Source organism: Cyprinus carpio, chromosome B8 (genome assembly GCF_018340385.1).
Source record: "Cyprinus carpio isolate SPL01 chromosome B8, ASM1834038v1, whole genome shotgun sequence".
In the NCBI taxonomy this organism is placed as follows: domain Eukaryota; kingdom Metazoa; phylum Chordata; class Actinopteri; order Cypriniformes; family Cyprinidae; genus Cyprinus; species Cyprinus carpio.
The window spans coordinates 4,266,373-4,285,882 of NC_056604.1; the positions used below are offsets into that span (position 1 = coordinate 4,266,373).

The 19,510-nt window shown below is 35.1% G+C and overlaps 1 long non-coding RNA gene across 1 annotated transcript; it reads right to left on the reverse strand.

Moving 5' to 3' along the window:
• Positions 1-8,842: 8,842 nt before the first annotated feature.
• Positions 8,843-18,585, reverse strand: LOC122138215. Its single transcript, XR_006155394.1, has 5 exons — positions 18,052-18,585; positions 16,412-16,451; positions 16,190-16,289; positions 16,035-16,102; positions 8,843-9,593 (listed from the first exon to the last, which is right to left on the reverse strand). It is a non-coding gene; the product is annotated as an uncharacterized LOC122138215 (long non-coding RNA).
• Positions 18,586-19,510: the final 925 nt, after the last annotated feature.

Here is a 19,510-nt window from a genome sequence, read left to right on the forward strand (position 1 = left end):
AGTTTTTGAAAGCGTGGTGAAAAGAGTCAATTGCGTGTGTCTCACGGTGAATGCTTGAGAGTTGGCAGCTTCTGGTTACGTTGGTTGGTTGTCTAGCTTGGTCAACATCAGCTGTCTGATGTTGACCAATGATGTTGACAGAATGCTGTCTGTCAAATTAATTTAATTCAAATAATGTGTATATCCAATTCAAAATGTAATATGAACAAAACGAATATGAACATATTCACTGGTAAAGTGAAGGGGAGTAGCTTGAAGATGTCATGTTTTCAAAATCAATCACTTGACATCACCCAACGTTCCTCTGGAGGCAAAACACGTCCTTTAGGCTTCGGCTATGGCTCTAGGGTTGTTGTGAAGGTTAGGGGCGGAGCATAGAGACTATTGCCGTTTCTCGTTTGTTACTCTAGAGTAGACCAATTCACTTATTGAGGCATATTGCCCCCATCTGGTATGGAATGTGGCGTATGACTTGATTTCAGCATGTATACAACAGTTCTTTCTGGTCTAACCAGCATTAAACTAATGCTTTAACTAAAGATTAAATTTCAGAAAACATGCATTACCTTCAGCATGTATACAACAGTTCTTTCTGGTCCTCGACTCTGATTTGCTGATAAGAGTGCGATATTAGAGTGATATCAGAACAGTTTGTAATTGCATCACTCCGCTTGCGGTACTTCTTACAGCGAGTGTCATGGCGGACACCCAAATCCAGTATCATATATACAGTACATATAGAAATTTATATTTATCATTAGAAATTTATATTTATTCATTTAACTTGTTTCCTTTCAATCATCACAGGATTTGTATTTGTTTTTGAAACTGGTTAATTGTGGCCTCAATGATTTATGCTCATGCACTTCAGTTTTTGAGTGGACACTGGCAATATAATCAACAAATAATCCTTTTTTTTTTCTCTCAAAAACTGAAGTGCATAAGCTCAGATTAATGAGGCCTACGATCAACCCATTTCAAAAAACAAATACAAATTCTGTTCTAATTGAAAGATACAAATGTACAAAAGCATAAAAAACAGCAAAGTCAGGTAAATCAGGTCAATTTTGAGGTCATGGTGATTTTTTTTTTTTTTTTTACCAAATAAAAGTTAGTGTGTTAAACTGATTATATAATCCATACCTGCTTTCTAATTCCTGACAAATTTCTTCAGTATCAAGGATGCTGTTGAGATATATTCGTGCTGAAGAGAAGTGCAAAATCTAGAGCACTTACGGCTCTCACTCGCTTCTCTTATTCATTAGACTGTAATTGTTTTTTCATTCTAGAAGATGGTTAATGTTAAGATTATGGGCTGCAAAAATCCACATGGGTTTTCCTTGTAGACTACAAAGTGCGATTGGGTGAATTTATTGGACTACAATATACAGCAATCTCAAGCACACTTGAACAATATAAAAAGTGACATCAGCAGTTTTGAATGCCAGAAGACAAGTCCTAAAATTTTACTTGAGTGAGTCAAAGGCAGTGTATACATTGATGGTGTCTTAAATCTTTATTTAGTAATTGTACTCTTTACTTAAGTAACTCAATTCAACCATTTGCTTAAGCCATGCTGTAATTTAGGTTGATCCATAAAACCTGCTTTGCAAAGGCCTTCATTCAATAAACTTTTATTCGTACTGAGGCTATCTTCTAGGCTTAATGAGGGCCAAATCCACACTAAACCTTACAAAGAAACCCGAAGATGCAATTTAGGACCCAGATTCCAGGGTTTTCACTTAAATCCATTAAGCTTAGGATAATTTTTATCCATCCGATAAAAGAAGTACACCAACAGATTATATTGTTGGGCCTCTTCAGTTATTGGGGATAATGCATTAAAAGTAGTGCGAGTTGTGTACATGTTTTTTTTTTTTTTTTTTTTTTTTTTTTTTAGTAACTACAGTAGTAAAGTAATGAATTACAAATGCAATACATGTGCAAAAAAAAAAAAAAAAATAAATAAATAAATAAAATAATTATAAAAATAATTCCTTTTTCAAATAAGTAACGTCAGTTAGAGTTTTCCCATTCATTGATTAACAGTTGTTCTCTCAGCAGAGCCTCCCCCCCCCCCATATTCTTTACGATTTCACAAAGAATGAGCGACTGTTTTTAATAAATTTAAAGGGAGCAATCTTTGCATGCTGTATATGATAATATATTCATAATTTAAATAAACCTTGTGTTTTTCATGCTTGACAAGTGGCCAGGTATGGCACATACAAAGCTAACTACTACATAGAAAAAGATAATTTCAGAAGAACATATGTGATTCTGCAACCGAGCCTGGTCGCACTTTATGCAGGATTTAGGTAAGGAAACGGTTATTATTTGCATGCCAAATCATGCTCGCTTGCTTTTCTGTTTAATTCAACAGTGTTTTTGTGAACATATATATATACTTTAATAAATAATTGTAACACTTTACAATATGCTTTGATTAGTTAATGTTAGTTAATGTATTAAAGTGTATTAACGTGTTAATAATTGTAAAGTTCTACCTAAATAATATATTTTGAGCGTTCACTTGAAAATATTACAACCCCACAATTTTGAGTGTGATTGAGGAGAAAGTGTTAACCTTTCTTCACTTTCATCATGCAATCCAGAATGACAGCACAGCTGAAAGATTTGTTTGAATTGAAGTGTGAATTTACATTTTCTTCAGCCTGAGGTTTATTCATTTCAGTTTGGTGTGAAAGGGCTTTTATATTTGCCAAAAATATAACTTTTTTCCATTAAAAACAAACAAACAAGCCCAGGCCAGAGTAATGCAGAAGTCACATAATGCATTACTTTCCATAAAAAGTAACTAAGTAATGCAATTAGTAACTTTTTGGGGGGAGTAATACAATGTTGTGCATTAATTTTAAAGCTAACTTTCCCCAACACTGGGCCTCTTCATTAAATTCACATACATACATTTTCAGTCAAATGTTCATTGATATTTCAAAGTCTGTGAAATATAGAAACCAACCAAACAGTGGTTCTTTCTTACTTCTTATAGGTGTCTCTGTACAAACTATTAAAATAATTGCAATGAGTAATATGTTCCCAAAAGGAAACACAGTGACTTTCAGAATGAGGTAGCATATACTTTATTCAGAAAAGGTGATTGATTTGGAAGCTTCTTAAAAGAATAGCTTTCAGCAGTCATCCATTATCCACTGATGGCTTCATCAAACTGGATGTGGACATCAAAAATGAATCTCATTTGCACTTTGACACGGACTGAATGATGTAATATGTTGTGCATCTTCACTGTGATGCTTCTTAAATATATATATATAACCAACAACAAAAAAGCAAGAAGACCCTTATTTGGGGGACAGACCAGTGCACAATTATGTAATGTAGAAGCCATTTTCAGCCCAGGATATTTCTCTGAACGGCAGGAAAAAAGAATTAAATTTGCATTTAAATAACCTCTTTCATCCTCATAAGGAGCCAAAAATGACTGAGGTAAACTCAAATCTCTTTCTCAGCTGCTTCCTGAAATGATACGGCTCACAGAGACACCAAATTTAATGCCCTTCCCAAATCTACCTTTACAAGCCTCGTCCTGTATCAATGCACGTGGATCACTAAATCGCCACCTGATGCCTTTAATCTGCTTTTTTCAGGTTACGGAAGCTCTTCAGAAGTCTGTGTTTAGAGTATGATGGCTTATTCATGGCTAAATCCCTGCTCGCTGCTAATCTCAGCTCGTGAAACTAGAAAAAGCTTAATCACCTTATGTCACTAACCAGATCACACTCAGAACGCTTATGATAATGACGGGACTGAACTGCTGTGACACAATGATTTATGGGGGTTTTTTTTAGGATCACGATATTATCATTATAAAGGAAACATCATTATATTCTTCAAAGCCAAGCACTTATGGCCTCAGATAACTCAGATAACAAGCCCAGAGAATTCACCAGAGACCTCATTGAGGAACTCAGCGGTCAGCTAATTTAAGTTTGGAGCAGCATACTGCTAATACTAGTAGTATTTCGGCAATGTGCAGTATATATGTATACAGTGTAAGGAATATGTGAAGTCCATGTATGTATAAAATATCCCAGAGTGACCTCTACACTTGCCAAAATGTGACCTTGTATTGCTAGTGTTCATTTATATCAGCCTCTATCTACTATGTTTCTACGTTTTACTGAAAAGAAAAATAATAAAAATGAAAATGTATTCTCATGTCTCTTCATCTGAACAATTTTGGAGAAATTTAACATTACATCACTTGTTCACAAAACAAAACAAAATAAAAATACTGGGCTTAAAAGGAATAGTTCATCCAAATATGAAAATTCTCAAAAACTTTCCTGAAAAGTAACAATTTATTAGAAAAATACAATAAAAAAACAAAAAAACACAAACAATAATTGCTCAAAAAACAAAAAAATAAAATAAAATAACACTAAAATAAAATGGCTAGATTAAACATTGCTGATAGCACATATTATTAGAAACAATAGAATAATTTTCCGATTTGAAAGCCACATTATCTTTCTATTCACATACTGTAAGTCATCAATGATTCATCAGAGACCACAATTATTAATTATTAATTATTAGTGTTTTACTTTTGGTTGCATTTAAGTTTGACAGATGCTTGAAAAATGTGACAGCACCTATCATGTGGCAGAATATATTTTCACAGTGAACGCACTTACTTGGATAATGTGTAAATGATCGTACAAGGCATCTGTAATTCAACTTAACTGCTCAAGTGTTGAAACCTCTTAATATATGTTCAGAATTTTCAAGACTGACAAAACTACAACTGAACACAATTTGTTTGCAATGTATAAGATAAATGAAGCTTATTTTAGCAATGTATTGAATTTTCTACTGAATTCAAGAACTCCTGATGAAAAAGAAATCTGTTGTTATTTACAACAGATGTTATTTATGTACCCTGTACCTTTTATATTTTTTATGAAATGAAAATGAAAAGCCTGTAGCCTAGCCTGAACCCTTCTGTAGCAGTTATAAAAGGTGCTTTAGATGTTCAGAGATATTTAGTCTAACATTAATACCACCTTTTTCATAAGAATGTTTTTATCAACTCCATTAGGACTGGATCCCTGTCTACCTCTATGTTGTACCAAGATAACTTTCACTTGTGCAACGTCTCGTGTCCCTGTACCTGGATGCCAGTCAAATCTTAGCGGGTGTTGTGAGGGAATTTTGATCAACTTTCTGCAGATTCTTTTTAACTGCAGCTTCTGCATGTAATCGATAGTAATATCTGCCATGACTAGTTGCTGAGCTAATGAGAGTTGATCACCAGATGTTTTTTTTTTTTTTTTTTTTTTTTCAGGAGAGTGTATCGGCTCCTGGCCTCCTGTTGCTTTCACACATAAGCAGCAGATGAATGCTGCTCTGACGGTGGCTACTCTTTGCCATAATGAGACATTGATTTTATGCTGGACATCTCCTGTCCAGAGTAAAATCCATCCCAGACTGCTAATCAGACCTCGGCTTGGAGGATTTGGGACAAAAACAGGTGCAGTGAATGACATCTTCATAAGGAAATCAATTGACATGCTTGCCTGTACTAAGCATTTATCAATAAGACATATATGACTCAGTACTTTTTGCCTTACAATATAATAATAATAAGAATATGCAATGTGAAATATTACCGGGTTACACCTACATAACTTACAAACAAACAAAATAAACATAATAGTATTTGAAAACACTATGGTACTGTACATGAATGAATCATTCAAGGTCACTGGACTGCCAAAGTACTTTTAGATATAAGAAGAAGAAGAAGAAGTTGTTTATATTATTTTGTTAGCAGTAGTACATAAAAAAAATAAGATATAAAAACAGACAGACAGAAAGATTAAGAATTTTATTTAATTAATATTTTTTAAAGAATCACACAATGAATGTCATATTTACTGCATGTCTAAAATGTATTCAGTACCTTATAATTGTGCTTTGGAAGAGAAGCACTAAGATATAAAAAAATTCAAAAGAAACGTATTGGGTTACGCATGTAACCATGGTTCCCCAAGAGGGAACGATGTTGAACCCCCTAAGGAGCACAGTGGGGAATGCCACCAGCATGACCAGTGTCTGAAGCACGTGTGAAACAACGCCAATCCTATCATTCCACATGGCCCATGACATCATATAGCAGAGTGCCTGGAAGTATGAAAGGGCACCTGTTGAATACGTCACCAACTTAGTTGTCTGAAGGAGATGTAAACAGGCAGGCTGAAGGCATGGTGAGGGGGCGCAGCATCTCATTCCCTCTTAGGGAACCATGGTTACATGCGTAACCCAAGACGTTCCCATTCTAGGGAACTCTACACTGCGCCCCCTTGGGGGCACATTGGGGAACGAAATCCAATAGGGCCAGGTATCGATTCAGATGCCCCAATCCAATTTGATTCCGATTCGAAAGCTCTCAATTCAATTCGATTCAATTCTTGGTTCGATTCTTGATTTTTTGATTACATTCAGTGAATATAGTTTTAATACAAATGCTATTGACAGTTCTAAAAAATTAACAGTAAACATCAGTTTACAAATGGTAAACTAATAAAAAGAAATTAAGAGCCACAGGCTGTATTTTAAACATTTTCTTTTTTGTATAGGGTTCTTTTTAAACAATAATAAGGCCTAATAAAATGTTCTTCTTAATTTTTCTGTTAATCAGATGAAGGCATAAAACATTATTTTAATTTATCCTAATCATTATCTTTCTATTTACATATGTCATCAATGATTCATCAGAGACCACAATTATTTATTATTAGTGTTTTATTTTGGTTGCATTTAAGTTTGACAGATGTTTGAAAAACATGACAGCACCTATCATGTGGCAGAATGTATTTTCACAGTGAACGCACTTCACTTTGGATAATGTGTAAATGAGGGAACGATGCTGAACCCCCTAGGAAACAGTGTGGGGAATGCCACAAGCATGACCAGTGTTTGAAATACGTGTGAAACAACGGCAATCCTATCATTCCACATGGCCCATGACATCATATAGCAGGGTGCCTGGAAGTAGGAAAGGGCACCTGTTGAATACGTCACCAACTTAGTTGTCTGAAGGAGATGTAAACAGGCAGGCTGAAGGCATGGTGAGGGGGCGCAGCGTCTCATTCCCTCTTAGGGAACCATGGTTACATGCTTAACCCAAGACGTTCCCATTTTTAGGGAACTCTACGCTGTGCCCCCTTGGGGGCACATTGGGGAACGAAATCCAATAGGGCCAGGTATCGATTCAGATGTCCCAATCCGATTTGATTCCGATTCGAAAGCTCTCAATTCAATTCGATTAAATTCTTGGTTCGATTCTTGATTTTTTGATTACATTCAGTGAATATAGTTTTAATACAAATGCTACAGACATTTCTAAAAAAAATAACAGTGTACAAATAGTAAACTAATAAAAAGAAATTAAGAGCCACAGGCTGTATTTTAAACATATTCTTTTTTGTATAGGGTTCTTTTTAAACAATAATAAGGCCTAATAAAATGTTCTTCTTAATTTTTCTGTTAATAAGATGAAGGCATAAAACATTATTTTAAATTATCCTAATCAAATAAAAATTAAACCCTTTTATTTTTTGGCAAACAAAGTGCTGTACACCAGGGTTTACTAATAAAATTAAAAAGAAAAATGTGATTCTACCTTTAAAAATAAAGATTTATTAAAATGTATTAGTAGTAGAAGCATTGTTGTTACATTGAGTCTTAAGACTGCTAAATAGTTATATTTCTGATAGTTTCTTCACGTTAAACTAAACTTTTATTTTGACGGGTTGCCGTGAGGAACTTGCAGCTGCTGTGTATGTAATATGACAGTAGTTTTGTCAAAATAAACGGTAAATACCAATGAAGTGACTCTCAGAGCAGCTGGATATATATTTGTGTATTCATATCATCATAGTGAGACTACAGAGGCTGTAAACACAGTGAGCATCATCCGCATTTTTATAAAGTATGTAGTAAACAAAACATTGTGTTGCAATATCCGCCATTCATTAATTCATTGCGGAAATCATGGCGCCATTAGACGTGATGTCAAATGCATCCACACATTTGTAGTATTACTACAGAATTTTACCTGAGCATTGCAAATCATGCATATTGCTTTGTTCTTGGTTCTTGTCAACTGTATCTCCACCGTTTTACAAGACAATTACTCCTTGTCGCCCCCTGGCTTTTCAAAGAATAGTACAACGGCGAACGCGACAAGTATAAAAGCCTTGTCCGTTTGGGAAGGTGCGTGCGCAGTCAGTGGATGCCAGGCGGAAGTATAAATCCTGTTTAATTTTGAATACGCACACTCTTCACTGAGATAAACACGAAACAAGTATATGCCCTCGAGTGTTAGAATTTAAACACGTAGACACAAATTCCCTAAGGCACTGCTTGACTCAAGCGCTATCCACAGGATCGGATAACCCAAAAAGAGTTTCTTAAACTCGCAAATTCCGTGAACCGAGTCTTCGCTGTGCCTCGGCAACAGCGGGACCCAAACCATGAGTCGCAGATGCTCACGCTTGCCTGTCTTGGTCTCTCACACACACTTCAAACAGACGGCTCCAGATGACAACAAAAGTTGGTTGACGTATTTAGCAGGTGCCCTTTTATACTTCTGGACACCCCGCCTATGACGTCATGGGCCATGTGGACCAATAGGATTGGCGTTGTTTCACACGTGCTTTAGTCACCAGTCATGTTGACGGCATTCCCCAATGTGCCCCCTAGGGGGCGCAGCGTGGAGTTCCCTAGAAGGGGAAATATATAATATCGCAATACCAACATACAGTGCAGAATATACAAAATGAAACCAGAAATAATCCATCATTAAGAACAACCGCAATTATAATTCTAGAAATATGGCTGCAGAAGTGTAGGGAAAAACACTGTTATTAATATGCTAATTTTAATAAATTGTATGCTTATGAAAGTAAACTAACGTCCAGCCTAAATTATGATTTCATTGGATACAACATATCAGTATTATTCTTTCATCACAATAATAATCCATGCATTTGGAACAAAGTCAACATCCATGAATAATGCATGTTGCCGTTGTCATTCTCCATTATTTCTTTGTAGGTTCAATTATTTATAAATTTTTGAAACGAGGTAATCAGCTCACAATGACAGTTCCTCATTTTGCATTTCATTTCCTATCCAAAAACGTTTCTTCTAACAGCAGGTCAAATTTACAAAACCAGATTGGACTCCACAGGTTTCCACAGAGTGCTGCGCCTTTAACAGAAGGTCCCTGAACCTTCACAAGTTTGTTTTTTAACAGTTAGCCTGGAAATTGAACTTGACCTATAATTATTGTGGTGCCCACTTGATAGATTCAGTCGGTGCATTTTTATTAAACCATCGTCGAAGAGTACAAAACAACGGGGAAATAAACTCAGGCATGCAACGAATCTTAAATGTGCTCAGGCAACAAATTTATTTCCTCTGAGTCTGTCAAACTGTGAACATCTATCTTCTGTAGCGGACGCTCCCAATGCTCTATTTTTGGAGACGGCATCAGTCAGACTCTCGGCACAATGTGGTCGTCATCTAAATGTGAAGAAAATCTGAGGCAGAGAATGAAAATAATAATAATAATAATAATTGCAGAACTGCAATTAAGGTTCAGATATGGGAAATAGTTGTGAAGGCTTGTCATCTCTCTCCAGGAAAATGTTCTTTACGGTTCGAAATGACACTCTATATAAAGTAATGAGAACGTACATCATCTTCAAGTTTCAGGTCACTGAGGAACAAGGTCTTCACTAATCAATACACCAATGACGAGAAAGCCTTTCCTATCTATCATGCCAGATCACATACATTCGGTTACAATTGGTGTGAAATATTGTCTTATGGATTACACTTATAGAACTTAGGGGGGAAAAAGTACCATGGAAGTATATTGTATACTTTAAATGTAGACATTGATTAAGCTAAAAGCTCAAGTTTCCTTTGACACCAAGACAAAAACAACACTGGGCTTTAAATAGTTTTCCCCAAAATCAAAGGTTGCTGAAAATGCACTCACCCTCAGGCCATCCAAGATGTAGATCAGTTTGTTTCTTTGTCAGAACAGATTTGTAGAAGTATAACATCACATGTTCACCAGTGGATCCTCTGCAGTGAATAGGTGTCATCAGAATGAGAGTCCAACCAGCTGATAAAAACATCACAATAATCCACAAGTTATTCAAACTACTGCAGTCCATCGATGAACATCTTGTGAAGCAAAATGTAATGTGTTTATAAGAAACAAATACAGCATTAGAGGCAGGGCCGCATTAAGACCTCACTGGGCCCCAGGGCTATGACTTACTGCAGGGCCCCATCACAATAATGAGATATAGTTTAAAATAGGTTTTTTATCCAGTCAAAATTTTTGATGCATTGCAATTTCATAATTATTGTTACCAATTCCAATACCACAAAAAATAAAATAAATAAATAATAATAATAATAATAATAATAATAATAGCCTATTTAAAGCAAATATGTAAAAACAAACTTACTAACTTTACAAGTTATTAATTACAACAGAACAAAGAAACCGACCTACAAACACTTAACGCACTGAATAAGAAATATTAAATAGAATACAAATAAACTGAATAGTCTTCACTGTATAAATTCAATATACAATCTTAATTATTTTACAAAAGTGATTCGGTCAAGGACAGTGGGTGATTTTCTTTCTAAAGTTTAATTTACACAGCTATATTAGGCTGCTTTGGAGGAATAGTTCACCAAAAATTAAAGTTATGTTGTTGTTCTAAATCTGTATGAGTTTCCTTCTGCCGTTGAATGCAAAAGTAATTTTTTGGAACAATACTGGTAACCAAATAGTTTCTGTGCCCCCATGACTTCCATATAAAAATAAAAAATAAAAAAAACCTACTGGAGTCAACAGGGACCAGAAACATTCTGGTGGTTACGAATACTCTTCAAAATATCTTCTTTTATGTTGAGGGGGAAAAAAAATCAATACAGGTTCAGAACAACTTAAAAACTGAGTAAATGATGACAATAGGCTATTTAAATTTTTGTGTGAATATCCCTTTATAACTATTTATATACTATTTATATTTACTATTTAATGCTTAAATGCGTTTAAATGAAAAGCTTACATCATGATGGGCAAAAGAAATTTCTCAACTCATAAGCGAATATACTAGGCCTATCGAGTTTGTTCAAACACAAAAAGCAATATACATCCAAGCTAATAATCAAACTAACTTAAAATCTGTTGGGACGATGACGCTGTTTTTATTTGCTCCATTTGCTGTTCCACAACCTCTGCTCCATTATCAGTTTTAGTAAAATAAACTGTGGATTTTAGTGACTAACACGTTTTCCCCTCTCTCTCAATTTTTTGTTATTTTTTTTTTTTAGAAAAGTTTCCATTTTTACTTATTGAAGATTGTTCTTTGCATGACCATTTCTCGATTACACCAGAACGAAGTGAAGAGAGGTGAATGCAGCTATTAGACACAGCAATTACCTGACAGGAGATACGTGCACAGGTTGTTCAAAAGTAAAATATAGAACGAATGCATTTGATTGGTAAACCAAATTCAAATGTGACGTTTTAATCTCTAATGGTAATGCATGGAATTTACGGAAAAACTCCTAAAAAGTGAGGGGCGTGGTGGGGCTTCACTACTGATGTCTGTCAATCTACTCCACAGCCAATCATGGGCCACCTTATTGCTCGGGCCCCAGGGCTTCAGCCCCACCTAGCCCAATAGTTAATGCAGCCTTGATTAGAGGGAACCTATTGTACCCTGTTTTACAATATGTAATATAAGTCTCAGGTGTTCCCAGAATGTGTCTGTGAAGTTTCAGTTTATTATATCATTTTGAAAAAGCCTATTTTGAGTGGAAGCAGAAACATGCTGTATTCGTGCATGTCTCTTTAAATGCAAATGATCGGCTGCTCCCTGCCCCCTTTTCAAATATAGGGCTGTACTTTTACATACACTGCAAAAACATAAAAAATAAATAAATAAATAAATAAAATAAAAGCTTTTTGATTAGCATGTCTATCGTGTTGAAATCATGTGTTTTTAAGCCATGTCAGTTTAAAGTTCTGATATATAGTTTTCTTACGCACACATCAGAGGGCACACGCACAGAAAGCAGCTGTCACACGGCATGTGAGTACTAAACTAAAATTCTCTTTTATGTCTTATTGAGCTTAAACTGTCAAATACACACAAGTTTATGTTAAAAACACACGTAAGATACAAAAACACAAAAGTCCTTTATCCCAGGTGAAAAAAAGTGCACTTCCATAATATACTTAATGTGCTCTATTTCCACGAACTATTATACTAAAAATCAATATACAAAAAACGTAATATACTCTGTATATATATATATATATATGTATATATATATATAATATATATATATACTATGTGATATACAATTATATATATATATAGATATCTATATATATTATATATGTATATATAGATATATGTATATATATATATATATATATATATCTATATATATATATGCTATTAGCGGTGACTATATATATATATACATAAACAAACATACATATAATAGTTACCACTTGTAGTACACTTGAACCATCTTTCATACACTAGTACACTCAAGTGTACTATTAGCGGTGACTAATTTTTTTTTTTAAATACAGAGATGTGAAAAGTGCATTTTAGTTCATATTCATGGTGTCCCAAAATAGCACTTAGTACACTTAGATGATCTTAAGTTTATCTAAAGAATCATTTTTGGTGTATTAAGTAAAAAATTAGTGTGTGGAAATAGAGCACTTTTTTTTCACCTGGGATGTCTGTGAAGGTAAGCAGTCGGGAAAGAAATCGCATGTTTATATTAGATCTTTGTATCAAGTGACCGCACACAAAATACACATCACCCAAAACTCTTTTTTTTTTGTTAATATGAGCCAAACAATAAATTAAAAACAGAAAATCGCTCACTGCTCTGGACTAAATGATGTTTTATTAACAAGGTTTGGGAGGAGCGCGTCAGATACTTAGCCTAATCAACACCGGTGGACCACAATCAAGTAATCAATACCACAGTATAAATACAACTGACTTACCTCTATCCATTGACAGTTTATCAGCATTCCTCCTCCACCCCATCTCCTCACTTCGAGTTCACTTTACAACTAGACGGGGAAGGGGGGGTACTCTAGGTTCGGGCCATTCCCGAGCTCGGAGCCCTTCCCCGGACAGCATGCCAAATACGCATTCCATACCTCAGCTAATAATATGTAAGCGTGAACTAGTGAAACAACTTCTATTGCTTTAAAGAGAAGACATTTCTTACTTGAATGCTGCTTTTACATGTTCTAGAATAAACATGGCAGATTGTTTGCGGCTCACTCAGGGCGGGGTCTCTTCTAAGACAACAGGGTCCATTAACAGTCGTGGGCGGGGCCTGTAAAATGTGACATCACATTTTACTGCAGTTTCTGCAAACGGCTTGTTCTAAGACACTGCTTATATTTTATGGAGATTAAAAAAGGCACGTTTATATCATTATAAATTATAAGTTTACAGCACACACACAACACACCCAAAACACCAAAAAGTTAAAAAATTCAAACCACAACATGTAAAAGTGAATTTTGCATATAATAGGTGCCCTTTAATGTGTTTTTAACTTCAAACCTTTTGCTTTGCTGCGCCGAGTCTGAGTCCTGTATATCCATCTATACTTCCTTCAGTGACAATACTATTGGCTTTTCCCGAGCTCGGAGCCCTTCCCCGGACAGCATGCTAAATACCAGTACATACCTCAGCTAATAATATGTAATCGTGAACTCGTTCTGCTTTAAAGAGAAGACATTTCTTACTCAGGAGAATAAAATGGCAGATTGTTTGCGGCTTCACAAAATGTGACATCACATTTTACTGATGTTGTTCTTACAAGGAGATTAAAAAAGGCACGTGTAATTTTTGTCAATAAACCACACCTGCCAACACACTTTTATGTTCAAGACATGTAAAATTAAAAGTGAATTTTGCATATACATGTGTTTTTTAACTTCAAGTGAAGGACAACAGCTGATGGACTTTTTCACTAGAGGAAGATGTGGGGGGATTTTGATGTGAAGGACAACAGCTGATGGACTTTTTCACTAGAGGAAGAATGGATTATGGACATATTTTGGCAAGAAGCAACAGTTTGAAGATAAAAACGTCTTGATGTATTTGTTTCTTATAACGTGCAGCTTTACACTTCACAAGATGTAAACTGATGGACTGGAGTGGTGTGGATTACTTGTGGAATATGTTTTTATCGGTTGTTTGGACTCTCATTCTCACGGCACCCATTCACTGCAGAGGATCCTTTGGTGAGCGAGTGATGTAATACTACTTCTCCACATCTTTTCTGATAAAGTAAAAAACTCAACTACATCTTGGATGGCCTGAGGGTGAGTATATTTCCAGCAAATTTCCATTTCTATTCCTTTAATGTTTCCTTTAATGTCCTTCAGTAGAAATAAAACATCTGTATGGTTCAAAATAAACTTAAGGTGACAAAAGCAGAAACCAATGCTGTATTCAGAAAAAAAAAAAAAAAAAAAAAAAAAACAATGGAGAGAATCAGCCATTTAACACCATGGAGGATTAAAGGTCAAACATACAGTACATCAGCTTGCATCGAAGACAAATAATTATTTATAAGTGCTTCCATATAGATCCAGGCTCAATAATTCAACTATTGTCCACCTTAAAACATCAAAGTGACAAGGTATTCACAATATCTTGCTACACAGCGAGATAAGTGCTAAGACTGCATGTCTGTGGGCTTTTAAGACATGAAATGTGAAAGTGGTGATGACCTGTCAAATCAAATAACCAGTTCTGTTTCAGGGGATTCACTGTGATTGTTTCACTATTATTGAGATGCTAATTGACCCTCCCAGACAGGCTGTCAGCTGTAAAACTAGAGAGCTCTCCAAAACACTTCACTGTCAGAGCCAGTAAATCCACAGCGCTGTGAAGTAAAGAGAAACGCTCTCCCAGCACAAAGCTTGTGAATGCATAGTTCACAGAACAGGTCCTCTTAAAAGACGCTGTACTTTTCCAATTCTAAAATATTCCTGAAGAGTCTAAACACTGTTGATTTGTGACTTTTCAAAACACTAAGCTATGGTCTGCGCATTGTGACTGAACCAATGGTGATTTTGAGGAAGAGCCTGTTTTTGTGAACAAAGTACAATAAAAGTCAAACATTTGGGTGTGAATAAGATTTCTTTAATGTTAACTGTTCTTCTGCTCACCTAGGCTGCATTTATTTGATTAAAAATACAGTAAAAACAAAACAAAAAGTAATTTATTCCTGTGATCAAAGCCGAATTTTCAGCATCATTACTCCAATCTTCAGTGTCACATGATCCTTCAGAAACCATTCTAATATGCTGATTTGCTGCTCATTTCAAAGGTTTCCTTTCATAAGGTAAAGAGTTCATAAAGTTAAGATTTCATAATTCATCCTTAAAGCATAAATGCATTAACGTCTTTCAAAAAATAAATAAATAAATAAGAATGAATGAATAAATGAATGAATGAATGAATGAATGACCTACCCCGAAGTCACATTGTTTTTTCCACATAAAAAGAAATGTGCAAATCTATTTTACTTCCATAATGTGACATACAGCAAAATGTTAATGGAGCCAGACAAGCAGTGATGAGTTTTGTGAATATGGCTGATACTATAACATGGCTGATTTGCATACAAAGGAGGGCATGTTTGTGGTGAAAAGAACAATAATGACTAAATTTAGATGCAGATTTCTGTACATTTAGCAACTGGTTAAACTGGATTGTGGGTGGTTAATGAATATGACACTGTTTTTGTTCTGAAATACCGTGAGCAGTTTGTCCGGCACTGCACATCAACATCCTTTCATAAAATGTATATATAATTCCACCTCAGCTTGCCATGTTGCATTCGCTCAGTCTCACAGAACCGCCACAGTTAGTAAATGTGATTACCTGAAACAATTAGTCATCTTCAAAGAGAGCCTGTTTCACTTTTCTTGGTCACCGTCTGATAGCTTCAACTAAAAAAAAAAAAAAAAGGTTGTGGGAAGATGAAAGCAAACTCGATGCTTAATTCAGTGGCTTATTTTAAGAGAAGTTTTGATTACCTCTGCTTTCTGTCATGAGCAGGATGTCAGCAGGACAGAAAATAAGTTAATTAAGAGCGCGTGAACGTCCAGGTGGAATTATGCATCTTCAGAATGAGAACTGGAAAGAACAGACAGTATGATGGTTAGAAAATGAGGAGAGGGGATTCTAGCATCTACGGGGGATGAATCGCAACCTATTAACTTTGGGTAGATAGGTCTGCCACTGTATGCTGTGTTTACCAGTTATCTTCGTCTCGCTGTCTAGCCATGGTGGAATATGCTGCAAGAAATGAATTTCTTAGAAATAAATTTGCTCAAAGCGAACCCAACAACTTTTGACTGTCCTCAAAAAAAAGCCAATCATTTTCATCATTTTATCAGTGTAATCACTTCATTATTTAACTGGACAAAAAAGAACAGCCTTGGTCAATATCATGACCTGTGAAATAGAGAATAAATGACTAATGTGGACAGAAATGCTATTTAAATATATATTCATTATCTAAATAAAGGTCTATTTTCAAAATGACTAAGCATTTACATTGAACAATGTTTAAAAGTCAAACTTTCCCTTTTTATGTCTCTTGAATTGACAAAACTAATTTCAAAATAGGCAATCTGCCGAGAATCCTTGGAAATATTGGACATAATAAATCAGGACACATACTGAAGTAATTCAGACATTATAAAGCTTTTAAATTAAAGCTGCAGTCCGTAACTTTTTTTTTTTTTTCATTTAGTTAAGAATGATCTGAAATCAATATTTGAGCGACAACATAACCAGCCAGTGTTCAAAACTATCGCCTTACTTTAACCCGATTCACAATGGTTAGCTTCTAATAATGTTTTCTAATTTGAGTGGTACAGGAAGGTTTTTTGGGGAAATGAAGCGTATGGGAGTCTAAATGTTGGAAATAACTGTAACACTTTGAAATAAGATTTCATTTCTTAGTTAGCTACATTAGTTAATGTGAACTAACAATAAAAATTATAGGTAATTAATTCTACAATTAGGTATATTAATTACCTAACTGTATTTAATCTCAAAATTTATCCAAAAAAATAAATAAATAAAATATATATATACACATGTATTAACCTACATTAAGAAAAGTTGATAAATGCTGCTGCTTTAAATGTTGTTAAATGCATTAACTAATGATAACAAATTATACCTTATTGTAGCATTACTAAAATAATGTGTAAAAATAGCTGAAAACGTTACTGTTTCCTACAATTTACAGCAACATTTATTCTAACTGCATTATGATAATTGTGCTTGAAGTTCGTAAAGATAATACAGGAAATATTTGTACTTTTAAAAATGCATTTGTCCCACTGCAAGACCATTTCAAATGAACTAAACCAGTTAAAAGGATTGAACATTTTCAAATAAATGGTGACCAGTTACAGCAAGTAAAAATATATATATTCCCTATTACAACCCATATTAAAAATACACATTATGTTCATGTCCATTTGCCAACTTCCTATTTATAACAGAATGAAAATGTATGAATCGCTGTCGCAATAATGGTGTTTGCAGTGGGACAAGATTTCAAGCAATGACAACATGTGGGTGTATCAATTTGCCTTCAATTTGGGCCGCTCTCACTCACTGTAATGATCTGACAAAAGTCACAGTGAACCCAAACTGAGACGGATTATACCACGCTCATGCCAGACAACAAAGATTGTAAAAGCACAAGAGGGTCTTTTCAATCCAGTTATGACACTGAATCTGCCAAGTCGTTATGTGACATATGCCCAGAAATGCATTCGTGAAAGAAAAAAAAAAGAAAAGAAAAGAAATGTCCTTTGGAATATTGGAATCATGGCTTAGGCTACGAGAAGACAACATGTTTGTTATGAATTCCCACCTTGCTTTAAGGGATATAAATTGCAAGATGAGTCCAATTTATTCTGCATCAAGGCGATACCAGAGGCTCTGGCATTCAGCGAAGTCATCGGGCAAATCAGATAATGCTAGTTTCCCCTGCAGTAACAGATGTACAGCAACGACAGATTTAGTTTAATGGAGTACTAGAATGAACAGACTTCGCAATAAATGCAACAAAATAACACTTTATTGGTACTGTGAGTGGCTGTAGACAATTATTGTAACTCCTCTGCGGAATCAGGAGAGCTCAAAATGCTTTAGTTACTTTGGCAGTACATACAGAACAAATCCACTCTTAGATTTAAAGCACATGACCACAAAAACACATGGTATTATTATATAATTACAGGTGAATTCTGCTGAACATTTATATACCCTCGGCCTCAGGCCATTCAAGATGTGGATGAGTTTGTTTCTTCATCAGAATAGCATTTCATCACTTGTTCACCAGTGGATCCTCTAGAGTGAATGGGTGCCGTCAGAATGAGAGTCCAAACAGCTGATAAAAACATCACAAGAATCCACAAGCAGTGCATTAATTAACAGCATGTTAAGTGAAACATGTTAAGTGTTTCTAAGAAACAAGTCCATCATGTTTTTAACTTTACACTTGTGCTTCCAACAAAATGTCCTCAGTCCATAATATTGTTTTTTTTTTTTTTTTTTGTCGTTGTTGTTGTTGTTGTCATTTTGTTTTGTTTTTTTCCTGTGAAAAAGTATGGTCTCAACCAGGGGGCAGTTTTAAAAAGATGCTAAGAAAAGCCCAAGTCCAAAACCTGACTTGAAATAAACTAACAAATCAATCGGGGCTAAAGCGGTTCCATAAACCACAATTTAAGTTCACGCAATCTCACCAATTCGATTCAGGTTCAGTGAGCCAAGATACTTTGATGTGTGTGCTTATACTTAAGCAGCCCTTAATTGTGATCATGGATCAAATCGATCCACCACGGCAAACAGCATATATAATTGTGCTGTTTAATAAAGTGATAAAGTCAAAAGTAAAGTGAAATGTGATGATAAAGTCAAATTATTGGATGTGAGAGAGTCAGTGGTAATATCATTGCATTGCTATTGGTCAGTGTTAGAAGAGCTCAGCTTAGCCAGGCAGTTAGCCTGCCCTGGACCAGGTTAGTTTCCCAGCATAAATTGCCACAGTGACTGAGCTTGAGCTATGGTAAATGTGCTTTACAGAACTAAATCAAGTGACAATAAGTCAGACTGACTGAAATAAGCCTGGCTTATTTGTGACCCTGGACCACAAAGCCAGTCTTAAGTCGCTGGGCTATATTTGTAGCAATAGTCAAAAATACATTGTATACTGTAGGTCAAAATTATAGATTTTTTTTTTTTTTTTTTTTTTTTTAATGTTAACAATCATTAGGACATTAAGTAAAGATCATGTTCAATGAAGATATTTTGTAAATTTCCTACTTTAA